A 9,128-nucleotide genomic window follows, 5' to 3' on the forward strand; every position below is an offset into this window, starting at 1 on the left:
CAAGAACTGTCCTCCATTGGACGGTCCTTCCATTTAACGAGATAACGCAGATATTCCTTTCTGCGTGTCTTTTTGGCCACCTGCGTGCTGATGATTCCTTCTATCTCATGGGTCTTGACCGATGGTAACTGTTTCTTCCAAAGATTGTCCTCGAACTGGGTGTCTCGTTGTGGCTGTACCACTCGTTCTTCCTCTGCCTGGGCATGATATGGAAACAGGTCTGCCACATTAAATATGGGTGATATGCCTATATCAGGTGGCAGCTGAATTTCATATGCATTCGCTGAGAATTTTCGCAGAATTTTGCATGGGCCGATTTTTTTGAACTTCAGTTTGTTATACGTACCCTTAGGAAACCGCTCTCGGCGCAAATGTGCAAGGACTTCGTCCCCAATTTCAAAGTTTACCTCTCGCCGCCTTGTGTCTGCATGTTGCTTATATTTCTGCGTGCTGTCCTGTAGTCTCGTCTTGACCTTTTCATGCAGCTCACTCATTGCTTCTGCAAAATCTTCCCCGTCTGCACTCCTTCTTTCTAGCTGTCCCAAATCTCGTAATTCATGTACTCCTCGCGGATGCATACCATACAAGATTTGAAATGGGCTAAGACCGGTGCTCCTATTTGGCGAATCGTTATAAGCGAATTCTGCCTGGGCAAGAGCTCGGTCCCACAATCGTGAGTTCTCCCCCGTCAAGCTGCGTAATAAGTTGCCCAAACTCCTGTTTACCACCTCTGTCTGTCCATCAGTCTGCGGGTGATACGCAGAGCTGAAGTTTAATTGTGTGCCCAGCTTTTTCCACAGGGTGCGCCAAAAATGTCCTGTAAATTTCACATCCCTGTCCGAAACAATAGTTTTTGGTAAGCCATGTAGTCGAACTACTTCCGTAAAAAAAAGATGTGCCACGTTCGTGGCGTCGCTTGTCTTCCGGCAAGGAATGAAATGAGCCATCTTTGAAAACCTATCCACCACCACCATCACTGAATCATACCCCCTCTGTGTTCTAGGCAATCCTAGGACAAAATCAATGCTGACTGAATCCCACGGCCTGCTTGGAACAGGTAGGGGTGTATACAGCCCCGTGTTCTGGCTGTGTCCCTTCGCTAGTTGGCAGATTTTACACCTGGTTATATACCGCTGCACGTCTCGATTCATCCTTGGCCAGTAATAAAAATGCGCGAGCTGCTCCACTGTCCTATTGACGCCAAAATGTCCCGCTAGTCCGCCACTGTGTTTCTCTCTCACCAGATTTTCCCTCATAGAACAATCTGGAACACACAGCTGTCCCCCTCGAAATAACAATCCTTCCTGTAGATTGTAATCTAGCCATGGGCTTGTATTCCTCAATACGGGATTCTGGCATGTTTCAAAGCTTCCTTGAAATCCGTGTCCATCTGGTATAAATCTTTCAAATATTCAAATCCCATCACCTGTATGCCACTTTCCTGTAAGAGCAGGGCTCTTCTACTCAAAGCGTCCGCCACTTTGTTGGCTTGCCCACTTATGTGTTTCAACACAAAGGTGAAACTTTGTAGGTACTCCACCCACTTGGCATGTTTATGGTTCAGTTTGTGCTGCTGAGTTATGTACTGCAAAGCAGAATTATCAGAGAACAAAACGAACTCATTTCCCAGTAAGTAGTGCCTCCAATGTTTCAAGGCTTGAACCACTGCATAAAATTCCTTATCATATGACGAATACTTCTGCCGACTCTCATTCAGCTTCTCACTAAAGAATGCCACTGGTCTGTCCTCTTGACTGAGTACAGCGCCAATAGCTGTCCCGCTGGCATCACATCGAACCTGAAAAGGTTTGCTGAAATCGGGCAGTCTCAAGATTGGCCTTTCTGTTATCTTACGCTTCAGGAGTTGGAAACTGTTTTCTGCCGCCTTAGTCCAGCAAAAAGGTTGGCTGGCCTTCTTGATGGTGTCCAACATGGGTGCGCAGATTTCACTAAAATTCCTGATAAACTTCCGGTAAAAACTTGCTAAACCGTGAAAACTACGTACCTCGAATAAACTTTTGGGTGACGGCCAACTCATGATCGCTTCAATCTTCTCTGGGTCCATCTTCAACTCATTCTCTGCTACCACGAATCCCAGATAAATCAACTCCTTCTGCAAGAAAGTGCATTTTTTTAAATTTACCAGCAGTTTGTTCTGCTGCAGCTTTTCGAATACCCTTCGGATATGCTGAAGGTGTTCTCTTTTCGTCCTGCTGAAAATCAAAATATCATCCAGATAGACTATTACAAATTTTCCTATAAACTCTTTTAACATCTCGTTCATTAATCTCATAAAAGTGCTTGGAGCATTACTCAATCCAAATGGCATGACCAGCCATTCGTACAGTCCTTCGTTGGTCTTGAAGGCTGTCTTCCACTCATCTCCCTCTCTAATCCTGATCTGATGGTACCCACTTTTCAGATCTATCTTAGTAAAATACGCTGCCCCACTAAGACAGTCCATCATATCATCCATTCTAGGCAAGGGAAACCTGTATCGAATGGTGATCTTGTTTATGGCCCGCGAATCTGTGCACATTCGCCATTCTCCCCCCTTCTTGGGTGCAAGGACTGTAGGTACCGCACAGGGGCTTAAACTCTCTCTGATCAGTCCCTTGTCTAACAATTCCTGCACTTGTTTGCGTACCTCCTCGTTGTCCTTGGGGCTCATTCTGTACGCTGCCTTGTTCGGTAAACTTGATCCGGGTATAAAGTCAATATGGTGGCTGATGCTCCTCTTGGGAGGTAACTTATCAGGTAACTCCTCAGCCGCAATATCCTGGAATTCTTCTAACAGCTCCTGGATCTCCTTGGGCAATTCTGACCTTTCCACGCTCAGTAATACTGGCTTCATCCTCCTTACCACTGCAAAATTAATCTCATTTTCTTCAATATGTTTTATATACTGCTTTCCTCCAAGTAATAATGCTTTTGTCCCGCTTGATTCAGCTGTATCTTCCTCCTTGATGGGTACAAGTGTATGTTTGACCCCATCCTTCGTAAATTTATAACAATTTGTTTTGCCATCGTGTGTCACCTTCCTGTCATACTTCCATGGCCTTCCGAGCAGTATGTGACACACGTCCATTGGCATGACATCACAGACCACTGTATCGTGGTACTTGCCAATGCGGAACTCCACCTCACATTGTTCATCGACCAACAACTGGTGGCCTTTCTGCAGCCACGACACCTTGTAAGGTGTGGGGTGCTTCAGCCGCTTCAACCCCAACTTTTCCACCATCTCCGTGGCTACCAAGTTGTCAGTACTCCCGCTGTCTATAATTACCTTACAGCACTTTCCATGCGATTTACAGACTGTCCGGAATAGTGCTTTCCTCTGGGTTGTTTCAGCCACTTCCTTGGTTGGCTTTATCAACACTTTATTCAAAATTAAAGCTTCCCCCGTTTCTGCCATGTCTTCCACTTCCCGGGGTTGTGCTTCAGCTTCTTCAGGCTGTGCCATCAGCGTTCCCCTTTGACCAGCTTGTTCAGCTTCTGGACACTCAAAGGCTCTGTGCCCCCATTTGTGGCACCTGTAGCACTGGACATTCGCCCCTCTTCCGCGGCCATTCCCTCGTCCTCTCTGGTATGACCGACCTCCTCTGGTGCTATCCCCTTTTTCGGCTGTCCCTGAAGCTTTTGAACTGTTGCTTTCTTCGCTGCTTGCAGCACTCTTACCTCTTCCGTAGGACTGTCCTCGTCCTCTGCTACTTCCTCTCCCTCTTCTGCTGTTCTGTTTTCTGTTAATCTTTTCCTCAGCCTTAACAACGCTCTGAAAGGCTTCTTCAATATTCCGGGGAGAAAGAATACTAATTTCATCTAGTATCTCCATCCTCAATCCATTTACGTACCTTGCTGTCTTTTCTGGGTTATCATCAGTATAACCAGCACGTAAATTTACCCTGTAAAATTCTTCTGTATACTCCCTAACTGTCATCCCTTTTTGTCTTAAACTCTGCACTCGCCGATATAATTCCACCTGGTAATCTTTCGGCAGAAATCTGCCCTTCAACTTCGCTATCATTCTGGACCATAGTCGTATCGGCGACTTGTTCATTTTCTTTCTGTCTGCTTGGACACTGTCCCACCATAATAGTGCGTGTCCCTTCAACTTAGTGGCAGCGAACTTAACCCTCTTATCCTCACTGACTTCTTCATTTTCAAAATATTTATCCAGTTCGCTTATCTAGTCCAACAGGACTTCCGCAGACAGACTGCCATCATAATTTGAGATTTCTGTTTTTGGTTTGCTGCTGGCCATCAAAACCTGTCGCAGCAACCTCAATTCTGGAGCTTCCTCATCAGACCCTTCTGCAGCCATCATCACTTCCTCTTCACTGGTGTCTCCCAGTTCTGGGTCTCTTCGTCTACCCGCTTCTACTGCTTCCAAGCGAGCTATAAGAACTCTAATTTGTTCTCGCAATCCTTCATCTGCTCCTCTACGTGCACCTCTTCCACGTCCTCGTCTTGGCACTTGTCCTTCTGCCATCTTCTCTTAACTAAAGAAAACTGCTCTGATACCAATTGATGGGGACCCAGCCCACGTGTCCCTCACTCCCAAACCTTACGTGGACTTGTGTGATTATTTCGTAATTGGAAATTTGTTTGATTGTGCTTTTATGAATTAGGTGATATTTAATCACCCGCCTGTACTTCTCCGCCTCTCCACGCTCCACCTGTCCGTCTCGGGATTTGGCAAAACCCTAATTCTCACTTGGCCCTCTTCCCCGGCTAGTTCGCGCTCATTTGGTCATTTTCACTGTTATGTTTGCTCTCTGTGGCTCTGCTCTGGTATTCGGCTCTGTATATGGGTTTTGTTACTCTCTGCAATGTTCCGCTCTCTGTGGTTCTACTCTGGTATTCGGCTCTATCTATGGGTTTTGTTCAGAGGTTCGGCTCCGTCTCGGTGGGAAGCTCAAGGTTGCAACTCCGTCTCTGGTTTCAACCCATCATTCAACTTCCTCTGCTCAGGTAAGGGTTTCGTTTCATGCTGTATGCTCTTGTCCTCAACTCGAATTTCGCCTAACCCTTCACAGCTCCTCTGTGGTTAGGTTGTCACTGAGCTTCTGCGACTTATGGGTCTGGTTACAACTGGTAAGGTTCCACACCGTGGCTCTATATGGGTCTTTCCTCCCTCTGTTCTTTCTATTCGTCTTTCACTGAGCTATTTGCTGTTGCATGTGTTTAATTACATCCGCGACCCTAACAATATATGTCACGGTGGTTGTAGGTAACTGGTTCCGTGGCCTTGCAGGGGATTCGACCGCCTATCCTCCGGGTAGCTCTGTTTCTATTCCACCCTTTTCTGTGGCTTTTAGTCTGCACTGTATTTGCTTGCTATGGTTGTCTGTATACGTTAATGAGTCAAGTCTGTGTGAGGGTTCAACCCGCTTTTGTGATTCAGAGGGTTTCTGTGCTAATTTTCGGTTAATGCTCCGGTCCTTGACTCTCTCGTCACTCGGCCATTCTATAGCAATGCTAGGTAGTCCTATGAGTTCTCGCTTGCTTGGCCGTTGGCAATTTTATGACCGGCAAGATTTATACACAGCGAATGTAATAATTTTGGGATTTCAGTGTTGTTGCTTACCTGTGGTTTGAGGACCGTGGTTTTCTTGCTTGATAGCCCGACTCCTTTCGTTCTTCACTTGACTTCGGCTTCGGCTGGTCGTGAGACGCTTGTAATTGGAATACCCTGTTACTGTGTCGACCTGCAATGTATTTTCATGAACAGAACTTGATGTATGTGTGCGTTTACCTCTCGGAGTAATGATACTTGGTTACAATACTACGTTGCAATGTGTGAATATAAACAGTAAATGAAAATAGATGAATGTGCGTGGATGCTGTGTGAAAAAGAATTCACTGTATATGCAAGATATATCTTCGAGGACATAAAATCACAATCTGTAAATTTATTTAGGATGCACTGAACAATATATGAAGGAAAAGAATTGTTATTATGCTATTTCTCTTTTTTCAATGTCACACTCCAGAACCTTTTACATGTATTTTTCCTGTCTTCTTATACAATAGTTCAGTAGTTAGGTAACTGTCAGTTAGTTCCAGATTACAGTTTACTTGACAGTTACTCCAGTTACGTGACTTGGCTATTGTTAGTTTGTCTGTTCCTTCTGTCTCGTAAAGGTTTGATGCTTTACAATGATTTATGGTCTTTTTGTCTAATTCTCTAATAATCTTAACTCAAAGCCTATAACTACAAGCCTTAACAATTTTAGTTAGGACCTGTTATTACAATTGCAACAGAAACAAGTTAATAAGACACTTAAGCTAATAAACTAAATGCTGTAGTTTAATCCTTAAAGAACAAAATGATAATAAAAAAAAAACTATGACAGTCTTGCTGTCCATCTGTTGAAATATTCACTTCTCCCAATCTTCTTCAAAAACCTGGTCTGCCTCTTCTCGGTCTGTGCCCTGTCGACCAGATGCTCCTGCATCAGGTATTGTCACTTTCAGCAATATTGATTTTAATATATTGAAAGAGAGAATTTATGTGAATAACCGAAATATTTTTAATCATTTTTAATAATAGAATATATTAAAAGTATAATTTAAAACGAGAAATAAAACCTACGAGTCCAAAAATTGTAAAAATGTATGTTTGTAATTTTATTTGTAAAGCATTCAAATATTCATATTTTTAGTTTTAATTTTAGTATTTGTGTGTTAATCTTTTATATAGACAACATGGTAACATCAGATACATATTTTTTTTAATTTCTAATCACTTCTAAAGTATAAGCATCGCTTCCTTCCAATTTTCTCATTTTTTGTGTTTTCAAGTGAAATGAGAATATAAATTGAATAAAGGATGAATTTTTTATTGTTTAATTAAAGATAGTGTTATTGTGTGTAAGTATATATAATCATTACATTGATTTCAAGATAAAATACTTTTATTTTCACAATTGTTTTTACCAAATCTTTAAATGTTTAATGGTTTATTACGAAAATATTCTTCTTAACATTATTTTCTAATATATTTCATTTCATCACTATAACAACCCTTATCTTGACATGCATCAATAATCTATATATGTGTGTGTGTGTGGATATTGACATAATACTTATTATTTAAAAAATAACATTTTTGTTTACCCTATTTTAAAATGTAATGGGTTATATAGGACTAGTTTCTCTATTAAGAAATTTTTCTCATTATTTTTAAATTTATTGCCAATAATATTTATAGAGGCTCGTAGCCAAAAACTATATAAAATAAACTTTTTCACTAATGTTTTAAAAATTGATTTTCTCAATTTCAACACTATAGATTTTTTATTTTCTTTTCATTTATTATGCATAGAATGGAGGAAAATCATGCCTCTTAGCACTTACTCGTCCAAATAAGATTTCTAATTACAATTGCAATCAAGATCGTGGGCTTGGTATTCTATGAAGGAACTACCTCCAACTTCTCATTATTAATCGTGATGGTTATATTTTTACTATAAGTGTCTATTACCATTACCTTTATCTTTTTATACTAAATTTCATTTGAGGGGAAATGCAAAATTTGATAAGGGCATTAAGATGTCCGTGAAGGCTGTCTCTATGATATGCGAGTAACACAACATCATTTTCATAAGTCAACAACAACATGGAAAAACTAGGCATGTATAATTTTTCCTCCTCCATTCTTCCTAACCAATTATTCAAACTGATGTATTAATATTTCAAATAAGGTTGGAGAGATCTGTCATTATATTATCCTTATGCCTTACTAAGAAAACAAATTCCTCAGCATAAGGGTGGGTGGAAGAACATTAGTGGCAATACAAACTTGAGAAACAACAATATATTAACTTGGAATCAGAATGACTAGACGTACTTACACAATGAACTCGAAGTTAGAGTAAACATATGAAATGTACAAACAAATGAATTACTTTTTTAAATAAGTATTTTTCTTTATAGAAATTGTGTCTAACTATGTGAATTTTGAGTTCTCCTATAATTTGTATGTTTTCATGCAAAATATGATGTGTTTTTATAATTAATGGAACCTTTGAGTAACAAAATAATCGAATCTTGCTACAAAAATTTGCATATTTCTAAAAAACAAAAGTGTTGTGCATGACTATTTTTTTCAATATATATATATATATATATATATATATATATATATATATATATATATATATATATATATATATATAAAGTCATTATATCCTTCAAATTACAAGGTCTTTAATTAGTGCAACCTATAATGTTCTTAACATTATCACACAATCATTTTTCTTTTCTTAGATTTTTGGTCTTAATATCCTTTAACGTGATATATATATATATGATGACAAGTCTATATATATATATATATGGCTAAAAAAATTATAAAAATTTATAGTGGAAATAATTGAGGCATGTATTTTAATATTTTGAGATATGTAAAGAGAGAAATGTGTTGAAAATAGTGTATAGACCACAAATTATGAAAACATCATTTTTCAATAATATATATATATATATATATATATATATATATATATATATATATATAGGATGACAAGTCTGTTGTCGATGAAACTATATATATATATACCACCAGTTTTTTTAATCCTGAACCTATATCCAAAGAAACCAACTCATAGTGCACATAAGCTTCCTCCTAGAGACTTTAGATTCAAAAAATTCCATTTGCATTCCTATCCCTAAAAATGTGAATGTGCTCTTCGCACTAAAAGCACATGTGCATTTGACATTGTGTGGAAGTGGGATTCACAAAAACCCCAAAATCCCCTTTAAAGCTAAACCCGACTGTTTTCCTCTTAAACTGAAATACACTAAAAAACAAGCCGAAACACTGAAGATTTACCTTTTATAATTGGCGCGCTTACTGTACGCCAGAAGTCAACGTGTTGATGCTTCAGAACCATCGATCTGGATCTATGAGATTTGATAATGGATCGGAGGTGAACCACCTGATATACAGTTTTATTCCTTCCGCCTTTGCTACATGGCAATGTTTCAATGGAATCAGGGGTCTAGCCTCCAAAACTACTTACAACCTTTAACGTGCTCGATAACCCTCCACTGTAGCAAAAACCACTTGGTGATCTAACGGTCGCGATTAATCCCGATCCAACGGCTGCGATTAAATCGCA

This window comes from Pinus tabuliformis, chromosome 1_2 (assembly GCF_031772625.1).
Source record: "Pinus tabuliformis cultivar Carrire ecotype Pingquan chromosome 1_2, CPIR1, whole genome shotgun sequence".
In the NCBI taxonomy this organism is placed as follows: Eukaryota; Viridiplantae; Streptophyta; class Pinopsida; order Pinales; family Pinaceae; genus Pinus; species Pinus tabuliformis.